The sequence below is a fragment of the Microtus ochrogaster genome, linkage group LG5 (assembly GCF_000317375.1).
Source record: "Microtus ochrogaster isolate Prairie Vole_2 linkage group LG5, MicOch1.0, whole genome shotgun sequence".
NCBI classification, from domain to species: domain Eukaryota; kingdom Metazoa; phylum Chordata; class Mammalia; order Rodentia; family Cricetidae; genus Microtus; species Microtus ochrogaster.
Genome location: NC_022031.1, coordinates 33497048 through 33522785, shown reverse-complemented (window position 1 = coordinate 33522785; position 25738 = coordinate 33497048). Strand labels below are relative to the sequence as shown.

The window sequence follows — 25738 nt, the reverse complement described above, 5'->3', positions numbered from 1 at the left end:
GAAAGTATTTTCTTAGTTTGTTAACTTTTATTATGTAAGATACAGAATACTTGAGAAAAAGTACTTTGACAACACTATAGCTAAAATATTAACTGAGTTGCTAAATTACTAATGGGAAGGTAGCATACAGAATATGGATACACTGAGTGACAAGACACATGTCCTGGGGAGGGGTAGCCATTATTAGCGTTTAAGCTACAACTCCAGGGAATTGTAAACGGACAAATTGGATTTCATTAGGTACAATATTAGGCTGTGTGTGGTATGTGGCAGTATGGAAAAGTGCAGGGTTAATTACTCCAAGAAACAGAGTATGACCCACAGGCAAAGTAACTTAGCATCATGATCTATACTCTTTATTTTTTATTATTTAAGTATATCTCCTTATTATTGTTATATGCTTTATTTAATAATAGATAACAGGGGCAGATTATAGAACTAATTACACATTTCTTTCATTCATTCCATATCTGATTCCCATCTGAATTATGCAGATTACTTTTCAATACCTTTTAACATTTTCCCCCACTTAAGAAACAAACTACTGGGCTGCTCAAAGTATCTTTAAGAATTTTTTAAATAATAATATTTCACTCACATCAGTATAGTCCTACACTAGCATTGATTTCTAGCACTTCTGTGGCATCCATTACTATGGTTTTAGCAATCTTCTATAGCCCAAGATAGTCAGTGAAAAATCTCTAAAATAATCAATACGTTTTAAATTTCATGCCAATTCGAATAGCATGATGAAATCTCCTATTGTCCATCTTTACCTAAAAATTAATTAGATTTAAGAGGAAATAATGTCTAGATCACTTTTAAATAATCCATAAGCCCAAATTGAAATATTTTTTATTATATAAAAACCTAGCAACTCAAGCAATGAAACAAGAGACTGTATGTGTAGTTAACATTACCATACATATACAAATCAATTTGTTGCCTATCTAAACCAAGTGTGAAAATGAAGACTTTTCTATGAATATAGCAATTAGTCAGCTCTGTGTTTCTCCCACATAGTCTCTCTTCCCTCCTTTTAGTTGCATTTTACTGTTCCCCTTTTATTATTTTCTTTTGACCCTAAGGCAAAGCAAATGGATAAAGAATAGCCTGAGTAAATAAGGTGTGTTTTTCAAGGCAGCCTTTCATAAATATTTACAGTGGAATTGAAACTTTGAGCTACCGAGTCCTCCTCCCAGCATTCTCTGTGAAGGACAGTGCTTGTGTCTCTGCTGTAAATTCATAGCCTTCCCTGGGGAGTCCCTCCACAGGAAGGCTTTGGGAACTGCTGTGCACCTGCGCTGAGCAATGCTCAATGGAAGGGCAGCTCCCACTGTTTCTGCCAATTACCCTTCCTCATTACATGGGTAATATAGCACAAGCTTCCTCGTACCCACAGCCTTGCCTGTTATTCCTCCTTCACAGAACCCCTCAGGGAAATCCTCCTCCAGTTGTGAAAGAGAAAGGAAGGGTGAGCTAAAGGAAGGACTGTGAAAGTGAGGAAGAAGGAAGGAATGGGGTGTGTGTGTGTGTGTGTGTGTGTGTGTGTGTGTGTGTGTGTGTGTGAAGAATTCTCAGCCCTCGCCCTTCCTACCTTCCCTTTGCACCTTTTCTCTTACTTAGGAAGTCCATATTGGCCCTTCACAGTTTATACTTCTAATTGGTCTCCTCAGACATGTTCCGTTGAGAAATTTGATGGGAACCTGGAGCCCTAAGTTAGACAACTATGATAGAGTGTCTGGAGAATGTGAGAAAAAATAAAAAAAAACAAATAAAAACCCAAAACTCTGTGATGGTAGACTAGTACAGTCGTCAGAGTCTAGGTTTGCATGGGTGTAGTCTGCCCCTCCGGACCTCTCTCCCATTTCTCAGATTTGGGCTGTGTAAAGTGCAGTCTGTCTCCTTGTTTCTGAGACTCAGGGTTAGCACGGTGTTGTGTGTGCCCCCATTCCTCAGATTTGCGGTGTGCATGGATACAGTCTGTGTGTCCAGTATCTCCTCCCCCACACCATGTCTCAATTTTGCAGTCTCAAAACTGAATTTTTTTTCTTTGTTTGCAGGGTGTTAAGTAGTGAGTCACACTAAAGTGACTCCAGGGTCACACTGCCTAAAAAGGCTGAAGTTTAGGTTGTCCAGCTTCATAAATCTTAGATATTCATTTTTGGACTCATATCTGTATGCAGTGGGCTTGGAAAATCAAACATTTAGCAGGAAGTTTCTGTGTGAACAAGGAACCGTGAATAAGATAGAGAAATGGTCCAGTTATATTATGCTAGTTTTTTATACACAAGGGGGAAAAAGAATACAGCAAAGGTACAAGTGGCTTAGTTCAAATTTGATGATCTAGCCCTATCAAGGCTGGTCTCAGCACTGAAAGACAGAAGCAGGTGGATCTCTTTCCCGGCTAGCCTGGTCTACAGAGTTTATTCCAGGACTACATAGATACCCTGCTTTAATAAAACTGGACAATAAAACAAGTTTTGTGGTCTAGGAAAATCTATACATTTCAAAAGAGAAATAGGGGGGGGGGGTCCCTGAGTTGTAGAATTTAAGATAATGTACACACAAAATCCACAATTTGATTTCTGGAAAATGACCAGTAAGTTACAAATATACATTAGCACCATGACCCTTGTTGCGACATCTTATCCAGGCAGCCAAAGATAGAGCCTTGTTCCCATAAACAATTTACGCTTTGGTAGTCGGTAGGTTCTCATCCACCTAATGTAATGAGTCTTCTCCATCTATTATCATCTACTGATAAATTATACCCCAAAGGCTTTCGTTTCCTACACTCAGGGCAGATTATCCATTTTCTTCCTTAATATGTCATATAAAATCCTGCACTAATTATATTTTGACGAACCTGAGATTTGAGAGATTCTGGTTCTCCTTGCAAAACTTAAGTCAGTGTCTGCCTGATCTTGATTTGCAGAACTTGGATGAAGCAGAATCGCAGAGAGGATGCTCCGAGACAAAGGAGAAAGCAGATGAAATGTGCAGTGTGTTGCCTTGTGGACTGCCGCTTCTCTAGCAGTGTAATTATATCTTGAAGGTTTTTATGAACTATTCATTTGAGTGATCATCCTATTGAATTACTTTAAGTCTCATTTGTCTCTAATGGAGAAGCATGTTGTGTCCTGCCCCTGGTTTAAGGAGGATATTGTTCACCTCAAAGCCAGCATGTTGCATATTATCATCGTCAAAATGAAATTACTAAGTTTGTATGAGCTATTTAGAACCAGCAGACAAGGAAAACATACTCCAAATTTCTTAGATATTTGCTGCGGTGAAATTCTTTCCATGGTAGTGAATAATCCCTGTGAAAGTACAGAGGTCAAGAATAATTAGTTGGCTTTGTCTAATCAAGCTTTTGCAATAAAATACCACACAGGCTTCACAGCTTGTAAACAAAAGAAATCTTTCTCAAAGCTCTGATAGCTAAGAAGGCCAAAAGCAAGTGGCCAGCAGGTCTAGGATCAGCTGAAGACACTATTCCTGCTGCATAGATAGTATCTTCTTTGTGAGTCCTCAGAGGGTGGGGAGGGTAGAAGGACTCCCCAATCTCATCCATCCTCCATAACCTGAGGACTTCTGAAAGGCCTCAGCTCTCAACACCAAGTTAGGACATAGTCTGCCTTACCCCATCTATTTCCTGAAACCCAGGCATGCTCTTGCCTGAAGTATTCACAGTTATTCAACCCAGCCTGTGTCCTGATGTTTATTCTGATATTTTAGTGAAGTGTGATTCTTGCGCATGTAACTTCCATGCAGAGGAACTTTCCAGCAAAGGGCTCTTTTTCAGGCTTGTGTTTTGTGAAGATCATTCCAATTGACAATCAGAAAATGGAGAAGAAGGTAAGTACGGACAGAAGAAAACAGGGCTGCCTGGCACTGCACACTGGGGACCTTAAGTGAGAGCACAGAAAGACCTTGTAGGTGTAACATAACTAAACACGTTTCTCAGTACACCTGGATCACTAGCCATGCCCACGTTGTTAAATGTTGTGGAGATTTAAGAATGGAAGACTTGGGTCCTTGCTGTAATTGAGTACATCACTGAAATACACTTGTTTTTCCAAAGCCAAAAACTATTTTGTGTCCATTTCTTAGAGATTTCGCTCAGATTTCCTTTAATATGTATGAACGCACCCAGAGATTTGAGCACTAATAATATACAAATAAAGAGTCCCAAGAACAAGACTTCTTTGTTGGGATTTACAGGGAGAAATAAACCAGTAACACTCCAAGACAGGAGCGTTTATTTTCCTTTCTTCTAGAAACAAGATACGTACAGACGGAAAAATAGAACAAATTATTTCAAAACTTCTTCTGAAAGGAAGAAGTAAAGCAAACTCTGCTCTGCTTTCTCTGTTAATTTCCTTCACTGAAGAAGAATCACCTCTTTCCCAACCCAGCTGTGTTCCCTGTGCTCCAGTCGTAGGGAACTATTAAGATGCACTTGTTATCTGGGTACGTGTAGTTAGAGGGCACTTAGGAGGTCTGCTTTCACAGGCAATGCTGCAGAGTGCAGCCTCAGTCTTGTGCTTTCTCTCCGACACTATCACTTGTGAGAATCCAAAAGCATCCTTTTCATTATGGAAAGACAGGGATTTTTATACTGCTGCAAAGTTGATGTCTGTAGGTGCAGGATGGTGAATAAAGAAGCCCCATTTCCTAATAACAGGACACAGAGAGAAAGGCCAAGCTGGCTTTCTTCTCTGGAAGACCTTCCAGTTATCCGGACGCCGAGTCAATAGTATTGACTAGTTCAAAGTGCAGTTTGTATTTGTATTCTTGTACTGTTTGCACTTCAGTTCCGTTAATCTACGAGCATTTTCCTAATCACTCCAGCGTTTCCTTACTTCAGAGAATTATGAGGCCCTCACAAAAATGTAACAGATGTTCACAAATTATTGCGTGCTACTTTTTCTAAAGAAAATTTGAAACAACTTTGTACTTTCATGGAATGAGAAGCATTTTATTTCTAGGTTAACAAAGGGGACTTTGATACCTTTATAAAATTGAATTATTTAGTCCAAGACAAAAAAATGCCTATCTATTCATTCTTCATGAGTATATAATTTCTAAAATTTCCCATTTTGTGGCAAATTTATTTTTAATTGTTGTGGCTTTAGTGCCATACCAGGATATTTTTTAAAAAAAATTAGTGAGTCATGGTTTAGTCTACAACTTTTTTCTTAAAAGTTTTTCCTACAATACCTTCTGATTATGCCTCCCCACCCAGTTCCTCCAAGTCCCCCACCACTACTCCTGCTGCTCAGATTCATGCTCTTTCTGCCTCTCCTTAGAAATCAAATAGGCATTAAAGGATAATAATGAAATAAGATAGGTTAGGATAAGATCAAAGAAAACAACAAAGAATAGGATAGGACAAAACAAACAGAAGGGGAAAAAGGCTTAAGAAACAGATAGATAGATGATGGATGGATAGATAGATAGATAGATAGATAGATAGATAGATAGATAGATAGATAGATGCAAAGACATATATTTTAACAGAAAGCATTTCATTGGTTTGGAAGGGTCCTGATTTATCATCACTTGTAGCCAATTTACTGTGCAATATTCCTTCTCATATTGCACCAATCTTAACCCATGACAATGTTGTCACTGTGTCCCCTTACGCAAAGACATATTTTTGCACACAGTAGTCTCCTAAAAACACAGAACTAGAAGCCTCATTATATACACCAAAAGCTGGTAAGGTTTTTAAAAAAATCCCTGACACAACATTATGAGACAAGGAATGTCCAAAAATGCCATTGAGCTGGTTTTCTATTGGCCTTCTACTGCTGGGCATGGGGTCGAAGCTTGGGAGTGGTTGGCTTCACCTGAGACTCCCTTGGCAAAGACTAACTTTTCATTTTCAGGTAGTTAAGACTGGAGCAGGCTTCTGGGTTAGGGATGGAAGTGTGCGCCAGCTTCACTCCGCTCTAGGACCCAGTCTCTATGAATTCATATGTGTTCCAGTCCCATCATGTCTAGAAGACCTTCCATCTTTGGTGTCCTCTATCCATCTGTCTCTTAAACTCTTTCCTCATCTGCCGAATTCCCTGAACCTGGAGGGAAAGGATTTGGTGGAACCACCCATTGAGAGTGAGTGTCCCAAGGTCTCTCACTCTCTGCATATCATCTGCCTGTGGGTCTATTTGTTCCCGTTTGCTGTAGTAGGAAGAATCTGAAGATAGCTCAGCAAGGCACTGATCTATGAGTACAGGAGGATGCCATTGGGAGTCCTTTAGGTCATGTTTTCCTTTGGCAGAACAGTAGCCTTTGGTCCCTGGATACAGTGTCAGGATTTTTTACGTTTAACATTTTCTTTGCCCATTACACTTAACATTTCTTCCACTTTGTCTTCAGTAACTGAGATTCTTTCTTCCATCTCTTGCACTCTGTTGGGAGGCTTACCTCGGAGGTTTTTGTTCTAATCTCTAAATTTTTCATTTCTAATTTTATCTCAGTTTGAGCTTTCTTCCACTGCTCCATTTCTGCTTTCACTTCTTGAACTGTTCGTTTGTGTGTTCATAGATTTCATTGATGGATTTATTCATATCCTCTTTAAGGGCATAAATAATATATCTATAAAGGCCATCTTGAAGTCCATGTCTTGGGCTTCAGCTATATTGCATTTTTCAGGGCCTACTGTATCGGTGTAGCTGAGCTCTCGTAGAGACATATGTTCTTGCTATTGTCGATTGTGTTTTTACACTAGTATCTGGGCATCTGGACTTTGAATGATTGTAATTCTAGGTGTGATTCGGGTTTAGTCTTTGTTGGATGGATGCTGTGCTTCTTAGTTTCTGTTGCCCTCCCTGGTTCTAAGGAGACTGTGGAGATTGTGGCTTGCCTGGTAGAGAATGTTTCTGAGATCCTGCCAGGTGTTCTCTGGGTCGAATGCTTCTAGATTTTGGAAGCTGACACTTAGGGATGGGAATGGGCTGGGAGGAGTTGGCTGGGGAGTCCGCAGGAAGGAAGAAAGTAGAGTGTGCAACCAGGGGAAACATTATCCCCTGGGACTGATTGCAGAGAGGTCACAGTAGGTGCTCTGCTGCAGAGCTGAAGATGAGACTGGGTACTTGGATTTGGAGACAAGAGGGTTCCCAGGGAATGCCTGTAGGAAGTGTTAGCTGAGATGAAGGGATGGGATGGTCATCTTCTGGAGATGGAAACAGAGAGCGCTGAGGCTGAAGCAGATGAGCCGCTTCAGAGCTGGGGATGAGGTGGGAAGACTTATTTGGACACAAAATTTCTTCAACAAATTTTAAAACTTGTTTATTTTCTATTTGGAAGTTAATATAATTACATCATCCTTTCCCCTGTCCTCCCTTCAAAACCTCCAATATATCCTCTTTGCTCTTTTTAAAATTTATGGTCTTTTTTCATTGGCTGTTTTTACACACACACACACACACACAAACACATATATATATACATATATATATACAAATACACATATATACACATATATGCATACACACATATAATTCTAAATGCATATGTATATATACATATACATTTCTAAATACAGATATATATATTTCTAAGTACAGAAATACACCTTGCTCAGTCTATATAATGTTGCTTGTATATTTTTTTTGAGAGGTTGTTAAATGTAATTTTGAGTTTTCATATCAAATTCAAGTCTACTATATATTTTGCATTTAAAGATTTATAACACTATTTACTACTTATACCTGCCAGCACATCTCAAATTTGCAATGAGCACTAATGACAAACAATAGTTGGTCTTGATCTTATTTTTTAGAAAATCGCATTAAATATTAGCATCAAATTTACTTTTTTGCTATTTTATATTGGTCTTCAGATGTGTAGACATAATATGTGATTATAGATATGTGGATAATAAAAACTCATCTTTAGTTGAAAAACTGTATAATCCTCAGTAATAATATTGTGCTGAAAGAATATTGGATTTTATCAAATATCTGTGAACATTATAAGACTCTATAGTTTTTCTCCAGGGATTTATTACGGTGGTGGATCCAAGATCCTCAGATCTCTAAGAATCAGCCCCATTTGGCCATGTTAATGGCTCTGGCTATGTAATGCTGGAGTTTTTAAGGATAGCTTCGATTCATCACAGTAAATGAAATTCTTGATAACATACTTATTGAAGTGTCTGCTTTCTCGGGATTTAGAACAGTGTTACTTCCACATTTTGAACTAGTTAGGGACTGGCTTGCATTTTGCTTAGAACTGAACAGCTATAAGTAGCATTGGAATTATGAATTCACCCCTTTAAGGCTTAAAACATTTCATTTAAAAGTCCAGGCTCAGTGTGGCACGCTTTACGGAGGTTCCTCTTTGACAATGTTTTTAATATTCCCCATAATTACTGACCCGTTCAGGGTTTTTATCACGTCTTAAGTAAATTTTGGTAGTTCACGTCTTCCCGGCAAAATCAATCACTTTATCTAGGCTCTCAAAATTTAATTTCCGTGGCATCTCTCGTTATTCCCCCTTCATCCAACTACAATCAATATTTGTAGTTTCTCCATCTTTGCCAAATTATGCTAGCTAGTGGTGTGTTTATTAGCTACTTTAAAAGTATAATTTTGTAGTTTTCCTAATTTGTTAATTTTCCTATTAGTATTTGCATTTATTATCTCTTTTCGACCTGTAGTTCAGCAGCCAGGAGTGTGAGAAAAGACAAGCCCTTGGGGTGCGCACTGTTTTCTAACAATGTCAACAACTTGTGGGAAATGACAGTTTGGAGAAATGGCTTCATGCGGGCTGAGTGTTAGGCTACTATGGCCTCTGAAGACAATGGCATAGTTTTAAGAATTTCAGCCCCTCCTTCTGAACAATTTGGTGTTTGAAGTCCTTTGGTTTGGGCCCTAACCTAACAATTCTAACATTGTTTAAACATAGTTTAGAAAATACAAAAAAAAATCACAGAAAAATTAATACATTCAGTAACACTGGCATTGCCTTCCTGAAAATCAAATTATATGACTGTCATCATACCCTTCTGAAAAGCAATTTCCCTTCTGTGGTGTTCTGAACATCTGTGTGACACTGGGCAAAACATCTCCCTTCTGAATAGTTCTTCTGCCTTCTCATCTGCACAAAGATGTCAGTATCACTACTGTCATGGGGTTACTATGCTGAGCTGTGCTTCCTGGGTCTTATGAGACCACCTGAACTGCCACAGCCCAGAGTAGGTACCGCTAACATGTCCAGTGCATCCACCAGGAGGTAGCTGTGGAGGATGGAGAGGATTGTTATATGGCCTGTACCTGCCCCAGTTCTCTCTCACACACCCTAAAAGCACAGTTTGCTGAGCAAAGGGGCCACAGCTATATCTGCTCTGTTGACATCATGCCTGCCTCCCCCACCCCAGCTATTGCTCACTCTTCACCTGTGGGCAGTAACATTGGAAGGGCACTGGCCAAGCCTCGACCGACAACTCACAGCTGATGAGGACTCAGTGCTCTCATGAAGAAAACTGGAGGCGCTGAGATAGAACAGGATTTGCGATCCAGAGTCCAAACAGCAGACAGGGAGATTACTCTGAGTAACAGTGCTGCCACCAGGCCTTGAAGACTGAGGTCAACCTTGGAGACCCATATAACCAAAGAAGAGAATCAGTTCTCAAATTTTTTCTCAAAGTCCCACAGGTGTGTGTCTACAAATAGAGAGAGAGAGAGAGAGAGAGACAGACAGACAGACAGACAGACAGACAGAGACAGAGAGACAGAGAGAGAGAGAGAAATAAAAGTTAAAAAAAATACTAAAAATTCCATATAAATCACTTTCTTTGCCCATTCACTTGGAGTGTTCCATTCCCTTGTTGTGGCGAATAGAGCAGAAAGAAACGTCGAAGTGCAGGATTTCTGTGGAAGTGTGTGAAGTCATTTGGAAAAGAAAAGCTGATAGATATCACAATGGATTTCATACACCTATAAAGAAAAATGAAATCATGAAAATGTCAGGAAATGGGTAGATTTGGAAAACATGCGGAGATGTCATTCAAACTCAGAAAGATAAATAACAAATATTCTTTCTAATACACAGTTCGTGTGTGTATGTGTGTATGTGTGTCCATGTCCATTAATGTGTATAAGGAGACATATAGAGAGTACTAACCAGTGATGATGAATGGGAAGGGCAACGAATACATCGGGCATGAAAGAAAACAGAAAAAATCACAGAGGGAACTCTTTTTGTTACAGCTGTTAGCTTTACTATCTCCTCAGCCTGAAATGCTTAGCACTGAGTGTAGCCTCACCTGTTAACACGTTATTTGGCAGTGAAACTGATCAAGACCTCCAGGAGAAAAGTATCTTATTTATTTTCCCAAACATCATTAAAATCCACTTTTAAGAAATGTTTGCATATTAAAACTCTGGATGCTGTTAAGATCTATTCTAGAGCCTCAAAATTCTCAGTAGCACTTTATAACTTCCTGTTCTTCCACTTAAGATTGTGTCTCAGCAGGTGGCTATAGATGCCAAGGACTCTTATCTTTAACAGACCTCCTGGAATTGTTCTTTGTAGCCAAACTTGAGAGGTGCTGTAGCAGATAAAATAAGTTTATATCTGAAAAGTCCAAGAAAAAAAATATTTTTTTCTCATCAAAAATTAGCATAGATGCCATTCCTCCCCAAGCTCAAGAATGGCAGGTAGCCTCATTTCCATAATGCCATGCCTTTTGTTCAATCAACAAAGTGCATTAGAGATTAACTGATATTTAGAGAGATGAAAGCTAATTATATCTATTATCCTTCTATTTGGTCACCGTCACCTAACCTCTTTCTTTACCTGCCATCTTGCTGTGGAGTAAGTACACTTTAAAGATTTGCCACAAATATTATTTTAATAAAATGCTGATTGGCCAATAACCAGGCAGGAAGTATAGGTGGGAAAACCAGACTAGAAAAAGTCTGGGAAGAGGAGAAAGGCAGAGAGTCAGTCACCAGCGGGAGGCACAGGAAGCAAGATGCGATGCCTTACTGAGAAAGGATACCAAACCACGTGTCTAAACATAGACAAGAATTATGGGTGAATTTAGGTTGTAAGAGCCTGTTAGTAATAAGCCTGAGCAAGAGGTCAAACAGTTTATAATTAATCATTTATTTGGGACTGCATGACTCTGGAACTAGGCAAGACAGAAACTTCAGTCTACAAATGGTGCCCAATGTGGGACTTGAACCCACAACCCTGGGACTTAAGAGCCTCATGCTCTACCAACTGAACTAGCCAGGCAAATATGGCATTTAAGACGTTTAATAACATAGGTTCTATTTTTATGATAATGAGCCGTGTTTGCTCCTGGCAGCACCAATTTAATACTGAGAAGATTATGGACATCGAAGAAACCACATGGAGTTTACTTTCTTCGTGGAAAAGAAAACGTTTTCTTGCCTTGATTGCTGACGGTATGCTATCCAAACTGGACAAACCTGAAACAAAAGAGAGTTCTTAACCTCTATCAATACTGAGACCAAAGGACCATCCAGTCCCTCTGAATCCTCAGACTAAATCTCAGACTGAATCCTTAGACTGCATCTGTCACTACAAATCCTCAGACTTTCTGCCTTTCTGCCAACATTCAGACTGCACTGTGCTCCTGTCTCCTCCCCCACATAGATTTCTCTCTTCGCCCAGCCATATCATTCCTGTCTTCACCTCTCTAGTGCTGAGATTACAGCTATGTGACTCCCAAATGCTGGGATTACCTTGGTGTGGGCTCTGCTTCTCTTTTAGGAAGCTAAGGGTGGCCCTGAATTCACAGAGATCTGTCTGCCTCTGTCTCCTGAGAGGTGCAATTAAATGTGAGCCACCACTGTCTGGCCTCAATGGCTAACTAGTGGCTTAGCTCTGATCGTCAAGCAAGCTTTATTTGTTAGATCACAAACAAAATATCACCACACCATCCAATATATCTCATCAGCTCTTTCCTACAAAAGAGTTTATACAATTGTTTAAAGGTCTGATTTCTAAACTGCTCATGTGCTACAGAAAAGTTTAAACCTTTTAAAATCTGATATAAGACTCTAAGACGGGTAAGAATGACTGTTTATTTCACTGAAGTTTTCTTTTCTTTTCTTTCTTCTCTTTTTACTTTGAAACACTGTTACTCTGTTGCTTTGGAGCCTATCCCAGAACTTGCTCTGTAGACTAGGCTGGCCTCAAATTTAAAGAGATTCACCTACCTCTGTCTCCCTAGTGCTGGGATTAAAGGAGTGTGCCATGACCACCCAACAAGGTTTCCTATTTCCATTGAAATATGTCTTTGGATATGAATTAGTTGCTTGTGTGTGCATGTGTGTTTGTGTGGGTTGTGGGTGGACTGTGTACATGCCAGCACACATATACATGTGTTTGCACACATATGGAAGCATAAACCCAGCATTGGGTGTCTCCCTCAGTCACTGTCCCCTTAACCCTTTGCTAGGAGATCACCTACCTAACCTGATGCTCACAGAATCACCTCCAGTCATCCCAAACCCAAAGATCTCAAAACTCTATGCCCCTCCCTCCTCTTTCCTGTGTGTCTTTTCATCTGTCTTCCTGGGTCTTGCATACTATCTCTTTTTTTGCATTTTTCGACACAGGGTTTCTCCATAGCTTTTTGGTTCCTGTCCTGGAACTAGCTCTTGTAGACCAGGCTGGCCTCGAACTCACAGAGATCCACCTGCCTCTGCCTCCCGAGTGCTGGGATTAAAGGCGTGCGCCACCACCACCCGGCTCTAGCACACTTTCTATGGCTAATTCTTGTCAACTAGTCGCTGGCTCCACCCCCTGCTCCAAGGTTAATTTTATTAGCACAGTCTCGGAGTTTTACACAGTGATCAAATATCCCGCAACAAATTATTCAATGAACGCAGCAAATTTGGATTGTTTAAACAGGCTATTAAAGCACAAAGCTGAAGAATTCAAAAGAGACCCCACTTCATTGTTCTTATAGTTATAGACACAAGTGAGCCCTGAATCATGCTGCCTTGACTCCTGCTGAGGAAGGATTCAAACAGTATTGTGCATGGCCTTGCACTTCCAGAAATTTGGGGGTTCGGCCAATACAGCTGGAATTGATCACATTGAAAGCTGTTAGAATAACATTTTAAATAACAAAATTCCTGATAAATAAGGATATAAAGCTACTGGTTTATCAAGAGAAAATTACTAGTGTAAATCAATTAGTAACTCATATAGCCAGTACACTCATTCTAAGGAAAGCATATGCAAAGGCCACAAAAAGGGGGGTTTACTTTACAAACAAAGAGAAACAGAGAGCTGAGAGCAAAAGAATTTCTGGAAGTGACAATGGGCAGTATCCTTAACTTATTAGAATTATCAACGTTGATACTTAATAAGACTAAGTAACAAGATTTTGAGTTATTTCTGCTGCTGCTCAGCCAAGATCTTCATGCTCAAGAGGTTAGAGGCAATATTTTCTATTGTATGGTTTAAGCATGATTTTATTCCCCTAAAAATTGTTTTTAATCTCAAAAATAAATAACCACTAACTGTGCTTTAATCGCATAAGCAGAGTTTCTTTCTCTCATCCATTTTAAATAAGTAACAAAGGTTTTATGCTTTAGGATATGCAACCAGATGCTAATTTGAACATTACTGGTTCAGCGTCAGAATAATATATTTCTAATATGAATTTTAATTTTGTATTCCTGATGATGATTATATTAAAAATATTATATTCTTAAGTAAATATTTATATTAAATATATTATGGAGTAAAGAAATTGACATAAACACTGTTTACCCAAACAACAGTTTAGGCACATATTAATAACATATAAATAGCATTGAGCCAAACAGTGTTGTTAGTATGTGCCTAAATCTATGACACACATAAGTATTTTTAATTATTTGTCACAGAATTAAGTGTTTAAAAAATTGAAAAGGAACTCAATGGTTCTTTTGGGTGACTAAAAGTAACCTTAATTATGCCCTTTCTTCTTTAAAACCAAGCCGTAGATTTCCCTATGCTTACTCTTGTAGTTTATATGTTCTTATATCTTACTTATCTTGAGATACATCTCTTGATTTTCAATATGCACATGTGAAGGCTTATTATAGTTTTTATGAAACAGTCTGACAATAACATGCTTTACATTTTACATAAAATCTCATAGTAGGAAGATACGAATTTAATAATAGCCAAGGAAAGCATTGAAGTTTTTCTATTGGGAACTGAAGAAATTCTTCTCTTTCTGCCGTTTCTAATTGCCAATCTACATTGTTCTTCTCAGCCTCGCTGCCTATGTTTGTGCCCCAGTGAATATCAAAGTAGGAGTGGGCTGGTATCGGAACTAGATAACAGGAAAAGGGTATTCACTGAAAAGGAAGATATACCACTCACATAATTTGGGCTGCTAAGTTGTTCTACGTGCATATCTGTCTACCACAGGTACATGTTTTATAAACATGATTTCTATCTGCTGAGTTACAGCTAGCTCTGTGAAAGAGTTGAATCCTAAGGTTTCTTTGGCCAAGGGCGAATTGCCAATGGGCAAAGTCCTGTCTCTGGGGATTTCTTAGGAGTAATAAACTGAGGTGGCAGTGGAGTCCTTACTAGAAAGTTCAGACCCTGCCTTGCTGAGTCTCCTGGCTAAGGCTCCCTCCACCAGTAGCAGATAATGACATACTCAGCAGGGCTTCTGTAACTTCTTTGATACTTAACTAACCTGAAAAATAGCTTCAGGCACGGCTGAACAGACCCCTCCCTCCCAGAAGCCAGGCCCTTTGGAGGATCACTTATAATGAAAGGACAAACTTTTGGTGAAATTGACCATTTAGACAAAAATAGCCTGTCTATTTCTTAGACAAATAACAGTCCTTACATCATAGAGATGGAGTTGATACTTTTCTCATCTTTTCTTGTCCCCTGCTTTTTGAAATTAGAGAAAGGTATTGCATTGTCGAATTTCAATCTTGCGCAGACTGGCCACATTTCAGTTTACTCAATGAATATGCAAGAGTTTATATCAATTGTTTAGGCTCGCTTACTATGGCATGCGTTTTAGATGCTTGTTAATATTAGCGTCATTAAGCTTTTATATGATGTTCTTAAAAGAGGCTCAAGGACATGAGAACTACTACAAAGAGGAAGCGGAATGCAGTTCATGATTATTTTAATGTGTCACTGAAAAAAAAAATGCTGGCTTTTCAAAGCAAGACCATAATTCTTTAATCAAAGGCTGCAGGCAATAGAAGGAAATTACATTATCTCACTGCATCACTTATCTTCGATTCAAATATGAAAAATTGTCTCACGAAGAAAGACACATCAATTCTGCATCTGATGAGAAGGGGAGAATTAAAATTTCAATCCTCAGCTTTGTCATTGACTCGTTGTCTGGAAGAGCGTCTTTGCACGGAGCCGACATGCAAACGAAGCGCACTGTGCAGTCCTCAGCTCTGTCTCTTCACTGGGAAAAGGAGCCCTAATTACTGCAGATGCTGCTGAAGGAAAAGCGAAGGAAAAAAACCAATAGGGGCCGGGGAGGTAGTCTGAACTGAACACTGCTTTGGTTTGAATCCGAAGAGGAAAGCAACACAGACGACAGTCTTGAGGCAGACGTGGAAGATAAAAACATGTGCACTATGTACTTTTATTCTAAGTTTTAAAACGATTAAAGCCAACTTATTAATTAACCCAAGACTCAGTTTCCTATAAAGCTGAGATAATACATACTTTCCAGGGTTTTATAAGGATGAGCCCAGCAATGCTAATGAAGCATCTAGTAGAAAATAATTTGACAGTTAGTTGCTAATAATGACTATCTCTTAGAGGATTTTCTATTTCTTGAAAGCTTACAAATTAAGAAATAAGCAGAAAAAAGCCTACAACATAGAAGTTGCACCTGACAAATTTTCCAACTATGGGTAGCTTACTTTATATAAATTCTCATGGAGCGGTCACCCTCTGCTCACAGAACTAAGGCGTACCAGGGTGTATTTGAAGCAAGAGAATCTCAGTTTGTCTTTAAGGCTTATCTCTGTCTACTTGCCTTCAATCTGACTTGCTGTTTGTCCTAAGAACCAATCAGACTTCGGGAAAATACTTTTCTGTAGAATATATATATATATATATATATATATATATATATATATATCGGTCTTCTCTGTTAAATGATCTTAATAAAAGCTGAGTGTGGCAACATGCAGCCGTTATCCCAGAACTCCGGGTATAGACAGTAGGAGCGCTCATCTTTACACTTGGATTGGAAGTCAAGCCATCACTGCTCCTGATGAGAGTTGAACTGAAATCTCAGTTGACGTGAGTCTCCAGCTTCTTGACAGCAGACCTTGAAAGCTGTCCACCGTGTGTCAACCATTTCCTTAGGACAAATATCTTCAAAATCATGCCTTATAAATGACATACTTATCAACTTATATGCGGAGATATGTTTGCATGTATTTTAATTGCGTTATTTTCTCTAGAGACTCCCAATACACACACTTAACTTTTTAGTGGCACAAGTTGAGTGTTGCTATCTAGATAAGCATATTTGTTTAACACTTTTATGCCTTAAACATATGACTTCATGTCCTCTCGCTCATGTTCAAAGTCCAAGGCAATATGACAGATAATTGCAAACATGTTGTGGCATTCTCTCTGATCTGAGGCTGCTATCAGATCATCGCCTTAGCAACTGCTCGTTGGCGGAGGCCTTCTTGGAGCATACCTCATGCAAAGTACTGCATTTAGAGCAGGGACACATTTGGTTCTCACATTCTAAAACACTCCTCACATTCAACAGAGTGTGTAGATTTCTGGAATCTGACATCTCTGCCTCAGAACATAGCCCTCATCCAGTCGCTTTTCAGGGGGCTCAGACCTGCCTTGCTCTTAGTGGTGATTGCAGTTTCCTTTCTGTTTTATCTTGTGTCAATTAAGCAACTCTTGTTATATTATTTATTATTATTTTTCATTATACTTTATACTAAGAGTAATGATAGAATATTTTAGTAATATATATATTTTCTTGTACATATATACAAGAAAACTGCAACCCTAAATTTAATTTTTAAAATTGTATGCATTTGCATGTGCATGGATGCTTTGTTTGTATGTTTGTGCACCAACCAGAGAACTTACATGGGACTGGCCTAGGCCCTCTGCATATATGTTAGTTACAGCTATGCAACTTGGTCTTCTTCTGGATCTCCTAGAAGAGGGAATAGGAGCTGTCTTCTCTGTCTCTGTTACCTGCTTTTGGGACTCTTTCCTCCTACTGGGTTGCCTTATCCAGCCTTAATGGATAGGCAATGCCTAGTTTTGCTGCGACTTGATATGCCATGGCCTGCTGATATACATGGGAGGACTATACTTTTCTGAAGTGAAAGAAGGAATGGACATAGCGGAGGGGTAGTGGAGGTTGCTGGGAAAGACTAAGACAAAAGAAGGAAGTGGGGAGAAACTGTAATCAGGTTGGGGAAAAAACTAATTAATGCATTATAAAAATAAGTAAATAACAAATAACTAGTATCCATGGAGAAAACACTAGCATACACATCTGTTCAGTGATCTACCATATCTACTCCAACAATTCACTACCATTTAAGTTCATCTGGAAAGAATATTCGGCATCAAAGGTTTAATCCTAAATACTGACTAATGTTACTGGTTTGCATTTAATACAGCTACGCCGGGTGTTCCCCAGAGTCTAAATGTCAGTCTTTTGATTGACAGCTCTACATGAATATCTAATCAGATCTTAAACATATATGTTCATAATTATGAATATAAAGCAGACATTGAATATAGACATGATGCAGTTATTTTCTATTTCCTTATATTGAACTGCTGTAGTAGATTCCTCATGCATTTAAAGAAACAATTGATAGTAATTGCATAATACATGATATATTTTCAATATGCAAGTACCTTCTGAATAGTACTCCAGAAATAAGTTTTTAATCTTTTACGTCCTTTATTTTGATTTTTATCTTAATGTCTTCAAAGGTTACTTGTGAATAGGATAATCTTAGCTTCCTTGAGCAATTTTGCTCAAATAATCTTCCTTTTAAGAAAGGTCACCTGCTTTGTGGCTTATAATGAGGCAGGAGGATAGTTCTGCCTCCCTCTGTATTTTTGTGACATTTAAGCTGATTATTCTTGGTATATTTATATTTAAAGAAAATGTATGGGATGAAAGCCTTCCCCACGGCTCACTTAGCTTTCCTCATGAATGTGGTGATTACCATTTGATAGACAGGGGTGTCGGCTCACAGTCTCAGTGTAGGCACAGTGAGTGCTACTGTTTGCATAAGTGTCAACTGACTGCAAACAGGGCAATGCCAACTTTGTTTTTCCCTTGAAAGTACGCTGTCCTAAGGGAAGCTGTAAAATGATCTGAGATCTTAATGACTCAGTCCACACTACTTCAAGAAACAGCAGACTAAACCCAGTCCTCATCACATCAAAACATGTGGACCGAAAGTAGCAGCAGTTTTCTTATATCTGAATCCAATTTTTAAAAATGATGGGCTTTAATAAAAAGGAGGAAAAATGAATACAAAAGTTGCTTAATTATTTCTATTAAGTTCTACTCACATTCTTTTACCAGAAAACCATGTAACGACAGGACAATCTGCAGACCTAATCATAGGTAAGAAAATGGTCTGGTGAAGTACTAGACATGGTTATAATTGCAATAGCTATATCTCTCAGCATCTGCCCCCTTGCCTGGCAACATCTCTAAGTCATACTTTGGTGGAAAGATGTTTGGAGCAGTGAGACCCCAGATCTTGAATTTCTTGTAATCCCCTGATCTGAGTGCCTACAGCTGCTCTGAGCAGGAGACCTTCGGGAGTTCCTGATGGCAGGAGAGTGGTTTCTGATGGGTTTGGCTGGGGCATGGCTATCTCTATATATTCTGCCCCTGAACACAATAAAGGGGGCATTCTTGGGGAATTCAAGGATGACCCGTGTCCCTATCTCTCTGTCTGTGTGTGTCTGTGTATTTCAATCCCCAGCCCCTTGCCCGAAGCTCGGTAACTGGGTGCCAGCGCACAGAGCACAGACACGGGGGTGCGGTGCTCCGCAGAATGACGTAATCACATGAGAGAGAACCACATGAATCTATGTGAGTCCCATTTCTCCAACCCTTTATCTTTTGTGTCTTAACTCAGACAACTGTGGCATCCCACTTTATCTTCCAGTTGATTTTGAATCAGTTTCAACTCAATTTATATATTTATGGTGACTTATTTAAGAGTTTAGATGTACCTATTAATAGTATGACAACCTGGAAAAAAAAAAGAACCTAGGACCAATGGAAGCAGATGCCACAGATAATAACATGGGCTAAATTCTATGTCCATGAATTTACAAAATTTAGTTACTAAAATATTTAGTCTTAAGCCTTTAGAAGTAGTTACAACTATATTTCCTTCCCAGAGGAAGAAATTAGTGTTCTTCTCATCTTTATAATTAAGACATAAGAACAGCATTATGGGACCATAATATTATGTTAAGAGGAAAACATCAGGAAAGGCAGCAATGGGGAAGGGTACGCATGGATGGTCACTGCAACCACACCTTCTTGGTTATTGCAAAAACTGTCATTGGAGAGAAATAACAGAAGTGGATATAGATATGGCATCCTGTCACAGGAGGCCTGGATGACTGCATAGTAATATAGAAGCATGTATTTCAGTCTGTGATTTATTCATATTTGTCCTATAATATCTGCTAATAGAAACAGTACCTTGCTTTGTTATATAGTCCTCAAAAACTGGCCATCCTGGCCTGAAGATAATTTTCCTGTCCTCTACTTTCCATAACTTATCCTGAATAGTATTATATTAAAGACATATATGATATTATTGATATGATTTCTGATGTCATTGGTTATCTCTATACATGTATGTAACTTGCCACATCCAGGTTATAAATTCCTTGATGCAGGAACAATGTCTTAATTTTTAGAGCTATTTATGACCCAAAGTAAAACATTGTCCGTGTCCATACTCTAAGTGGGTCATGAAATCTTGAATTTAGATCAGGAAAAAAGTGAATTTAATGTTTGGTAACTTTGGGCCTGCCTCCAAACAGCCCCTTCCACATGAACAATTCTCTTCTACCTCTCATAGCTACGAGAGATGGATGCCAGACTGATGGACAGCTAACCTCTTTGAATCCAAAGTAACACAGTAGTCATAGCAGAACAAATACGGTTGAACCAGAGAATAGCAGCGAGTGTCAGAAAGCTGACGAGGAGCCTTAAGATCTATTTTAGAGGGTCCAGAGTTCAAACCAGTGGTTAGAATTGGAGCCCAGCTCTAAATCTAGAAAAATCCTCCACTGCACATGAGAATTGATGTCAGATCTGACAAAAATCCCTTAGAGTTTACCTAAAGATCAATAAATATATTCATGAGACCCTAAAAACATCTGAAGTAGCCCGGAGAGGTCACTCTAAGGTTCCTTGAATTTTATGGGGGAAAGCCAACTGAAATAGATGCTTACTGCAATGTAAGTTATTATATCTAGGTCATTTTGCCAGTCTGTAAAGAGTCCTTGTTCATTCTATAAAAATGGAGGGAATACGTTTCTCTTTTTTTGTACTTCTGTTTATTTTCCAGCTCCATTATGATGGTTTTTTATAAACTAAAAATGATATTAATATAAAAAACAAGTATTTTGAATGGGTTATTTTTTTCAAACACCCAGAACATCAGTTCACTAAGTTCCTACAATTTAATGACTAGAAACATCCACATATAGATTTGGAACTCCAAAAATACAGCTGTCTACTTTTCAGGTTTACTTTTTCCTTTTTAATTGATAAGTCACCGCTACTTTTAAGAATGACAGAGGCGGGAAGAGTCAAATCAATGCTCTTCAATCCACTCAGCAGGGCTAAATCTGGTCTGTTCCGAGGACTCACTCCAACTGTGCGACTGTCTCTAAGATGCTCCTGTAGTTGGATACCCAGGGAGCCAAGCAGCTCCATGTGGGATGATGTCGGGGTGCTGAGTGTGCAGATGTTATGAACGTGGCAGGGAGGAAGTACTCACCTGTATGCCAATCATGGGCAACAAAGGACATTCTGTCATATTGGTTTGACTACGGTGAAGGAATGCCTGGATCACAATAAGCCAGTAAAACGGCCTCATGGACTTAGAACAATGTATTGTAGCAATTGAGACTCTAAGAAAAACAGAGGAGTTTAGATGGGACCCATATTTATCATACCTATATATATATACCATATACAAAGAAAAGCCAGAAAGTTTGACTTACCCATATCTATTTTGAGTTTATAACATGTGCCTGTTAATCATCAATACTAATTAGTGCTATTTCTTGTTATGTTCTTCCCATTCACAATAAAGAAAGGTCTCAGTTTTTGCTAGGATGAGCCCTGACTAAAAAATAAAACTATGGATCCAGCCCTGCTCTGTCAATTACAAGCTGGTTCTCTAGAAGAACCACACCCGTGTTCTCTCTATCCTTCCTCCAAAGGAGAAATCACATGCTTAAACTGGATGATCTCTGTCAGTATTATTCCATCTACATTTCTGTGACACTATCAAATTTCCCTGGCACATAGCCAGATCATTCTGGAATATTTACCCATCTACTAGACAATGGATTCTCCATATGGATATTGCGGAAGTAGAGATTTGATATTTAGACTCCCTTTGCAAGCAAAGGCTACACACTGAATTTAAATGGACATCAAACTGCAATCATATCAAATGTGACACCAACAATGAAGTGGCACTTTTATTTTCATAGCTAGGAGGTGAGGAACCCAGAATGATCCAAGCCCAGTGAACATACATTTCCTCACATGCCAGAATAGACATTCTCTAATACATGCTTCAGCTGATCGCACACAAGGTCTGTCCCCAAGCTCACATTCACAGCCCTTGAAAGATGCAACTTAAAATCCTATCCACACCTGGTCTCTGAGGATAGTTCTTGAAGTGACATACAGCCCAGCCTTGCAGATAAAGCAATGCAGTTAGTTTACAGACAGTAAATGCTTCTCACAGCTATCTGTAGCTGTTGTGTGTATTTGCACTCAGATACTCTACCACTGAGCTCCACCCCAGCTCATGACAGTTGAATGTCAGTGACAAGAAAGTCCAGGCAGAGCCGCTCAGGAATTAAACATAAGGTCCAGGAAGCTGCCCACAGTTTTGTAAGCACACAGGCTTACAACTTTCCAGCTGCCATCTCTGTGACATCTCTGTCCCTCGCTTTCTTTACCGATAAGATAAAGGTTAAAAACCATGCCTTCTTTGCAGGGATAAGTGTCTGTGCTCTTTTGTTTAAAATAATAAGAATCCTTTAAATCATACACTTTTGTTAATGTACAATTACATAATTACTACCCCTTAACGCAGTAAAATGTGTCAACCCCAAAGTAATAGTTATAGAAGACAACACCATGCAACAGAAATAATCTGGGCTTGGAAATCCTTTATCAGTTATGCTTTGTAATTTAACAAACCTTTCAACAATTGCCTGGCTTAAAATAACAGTGTTTGGTATTTACACATAGCCCTTGTCCATTGGCTATAGCTAAAAGAGTGGAAGGGGCTTGAATCTGCTTCATATGGTGTTAGCAGTGGCATCTTGTCCAGGGCTACAGTGCTTTGTATTCCTTCAGGCAGCTCTTTCCTTATACTTTAGTGGTATGTATGTGATCACTACATGGTACCCAAGCCCAACTGGGAACACTGTAATCCCTGTGAGAACTGAAATCCAACATCCCAGGTTGTAATTTATACTCTATTTTATTAGACAAGCAAATGAGAAGGGCCCTAGATTCAGAGAAAGGAGCATTAGCTTCCTCTTCTCGGTTGACAGAGTGAAAAGGAAGGAAAGACTCGCCGGTGACTTTATAGAGAGATTCAGGCACACCGGAGCTTCAGCTTCATTCCCTCCACTAAGAACTGAGGAGTTTGTTGATCTCAAACACGAGTCTCCACCTTCCTAATACCTCAGCCCTTTAACACAGTTTCCACGTGTTGTAGCGACCCCCAACCATAACTGTAATTTTTCTGCTGTTATGAATCATAATGTAAATATCTAATATGCAACCCCCAAAGGGATTATGACCCGCAGATTGAGAAATCACTGCTCTAAAGTGATTATTTCCGCTTCGTTCACAGGGCAGGCTAAGTCCATGTCTATATCCTGTTCTTTACCTTTAATTCTCTCAGGAGAAACAGGACGCAGTAAAGGTCAGGAGGACCTTTCTACAGAGGATAGTAAGACCCTGTCACTTACCTGGCAGTTCTCCATGCTCAGTTGTCACACATTTAAGACTGCTGCTCGCTGAGCTGTGGCTGCTTAGTGTATGTCTGACTCCACCAAGTCAGAAAAGCCACAAGTCACTAACTGGGTGGCATTTCTTTAAGCCCTCCAGGTGACCTGTAGTGGATCTCAGTTGGTGAAGAGTTTTATTCTACCCATCTCAAACTTTCCATTAACACTAGGGAACACCTCACTCAGGCTTGGGGATGAAGGAGCAGATTTTAGGGGCATCACTGTAAGGTAGTAGAGCCCCATAAACAGTCTGACATTCAGTGTTTCAGTGGTCACTTTGTGGGGCAGAATTCTCTTCCTCTTATCGCCATGAATTTTAGATATTTCTCTGATTGAATTTCTGTGAATAGTCTAGAAAACGGGATTGAGTTAAAGTTATTTTAAGTTTCAATTTGTGTGGTTGCCAAATACACAAAATATTATCGATAGTTTTGACGTATTAGAGAAATGAACTTTTTTTTTGTAAGTCATGTAGCCAGTGCATGTACAGCGCAGAATACACTAGCACATATTTGGTTATAAAAATGATAAAACTCATCAGAGACTGTTATAGGAAAGGGATATTCTCAGGCCTTCCACCAAAATTGTCTTTTCTCTAAGCTAAAAACTCTAAATATTTAGCCGCCATGATTTAAATCATGGTATGGTAGAGAAGGCTGGAGAGATGTGTCTGAGCTACAAAGGTGACTTGGAAGCATTTCCTGCTTTCACAGAAGACCCAGGTTCATTGGTCTGCACATCTGCCTGTAACTGCGGGCCAAGGAAACCCAATGTCCTCTTCTGGCTTCTGGGAGTGCTTCCTATACATTGTGCACATGTAGACACGGACACAACTACACATGCATACAAAGAAAGATAAACACAATTATAAAAATTAAATCATCTCTGTTAGGATTAGCTAGAATGATCTGGATCTAAGATCCTATTGGTATAGAGTGCAGGTGCCGTTCAGTTTGTACTCAGTTTCCACCAGAGAGTGTTTATCACAAATGATGGGATAAACAGGCTGGTAATTATAAGTGTCTGGGAAATGTAAACAATGAGACCTCTGAAAGTAGATTTGGAAGTAACTGTTCCCAGCGGTGCATCTATTTGAAGCTGTATGACAGTCTTTTGTTGACATCACCATTTGGTTCATGGGTTTGAATAGTTCCTTTTGTTTCCTCTTGAATTTTATCTTATTTATTTATTTATTGCTGCATTTTTATAGTCCCCTACCCAGAGTTCTGAGTTCTGTTGTTGGAAATCTTAGTGCCCCTTCACGCTCTGCCGCAGATGCCCTTTCTCCCAGGGAGGGCACTCCATGGCAATGCGGCTGTCAGCCAGGAATATTTGCAGGTTATATCTCATTTGATTGTATAAAAACATTTAGGGAACCATATGGGTCCAGTGTCAACATCTGGGTTGACATTCCTAGTACCTTCTATTTTCTGAATGCCACTAAAATATTTCACAAATTATTGGGATAAAATAGTTTTTTCTGTGCTGTATGAGAGCATTTCTGTTTGTCGCTTTCTCTGTAACAAAAGCACTTAGGAACGTAGACTGTTGAGATGCCCACCTGTCTCCCATCAATAGTGATCTTTAATTATGGAGAAACCATACACCCCTCATTTCAGTGTAATCCAACAGAATGCCTTGCTTTAGACAGGTTAAGAATTGATTGCCACGGTTTTTCTCTGATCCTGAGATGCTTAAATAGTGGAGACACGTAGGAGTACACACATTTTTCTTCCTCCTCCTCCTCCCTCCAGTGTTTTAGCTGAAGGATGTATGTATACTTGACTTTATATTATCTGGTTCCAAACCGTGGGTGTGCTACGCTTTCCTCTAAAGCTGAGATTTGAAATGAGGTTTTCAGCCTTCTTTCCATGTGGGATTCCGTTTCTTTCTACCTATTCAGCACAGGTAATAATCACCCATCTGCCTCACAGTAGACATCACTCTCATTAAAACCATCTTCCCTGGTAGTATAGCTAGACACATCTTCATCTGCTCACTATAGAGGCTGGAGTTTATTGACAAATCAGGGTGTTTACCAGAGGAGAAAACATGGCCTCTTCTTGGCTTCCCGTGTTTCTTTTCCTGTCTCTTCCACCTCTTACTGAAGCTTTGCCCCAGAACCTAGCTAAGCAATCCCAGCAGCAGCGTTAGTTATGGTCCCATTTCTCAGGTAGTCAACAGAGTATCACTGAAGAGACCAATCTGAAACTCACCAAGAAGAAATAAATTTGATCTCTGTTTACTCGGGTAAATTAAAAAAAAAATCACGTCTGTGACCTGGTGATGGTTTAATGGATAAAAGAACTTGCCGTGAGAGCGAGAAGGCCTGAATTCAAACTGCGAGTACCCACTACACCATTACCACAGTCCCTCCTACACACTCCTCTTAAAAGACAGTCAATGTACAGGTACCATGACATGAAGTCAA

General features: G+C 39.3%; 1 protein-coding gene across 4 annotated transcripts in view; it reads left to right on the top strand.

Moving 5' to 3' along the window:
- Window positions 1–25738, top strand: part of Lingo2 (leucine rich repeat and Ig domain containing 2) — a 1024105-nt gene that overhangs the window by 859448 nt on the left and 138919 nt on the right. Inside the window, exon 1 of one of the 4 annotated variants that reach the window (XM_013351943.2) lies at window positions 19083–19105. The exons of 2 other annotated variants lie outside the window; for them this stretch is intronic. The gene's annotated coding sequence lies outside the window, so the exon portion shown is untranslated. Of the gene's footprint in view, window positions 1–19082; window positions 19106–25738 lie in introns of those variants that run through there. One more of the 4 variants, XM_026786731.1, reaches the window with a different exon arrangement.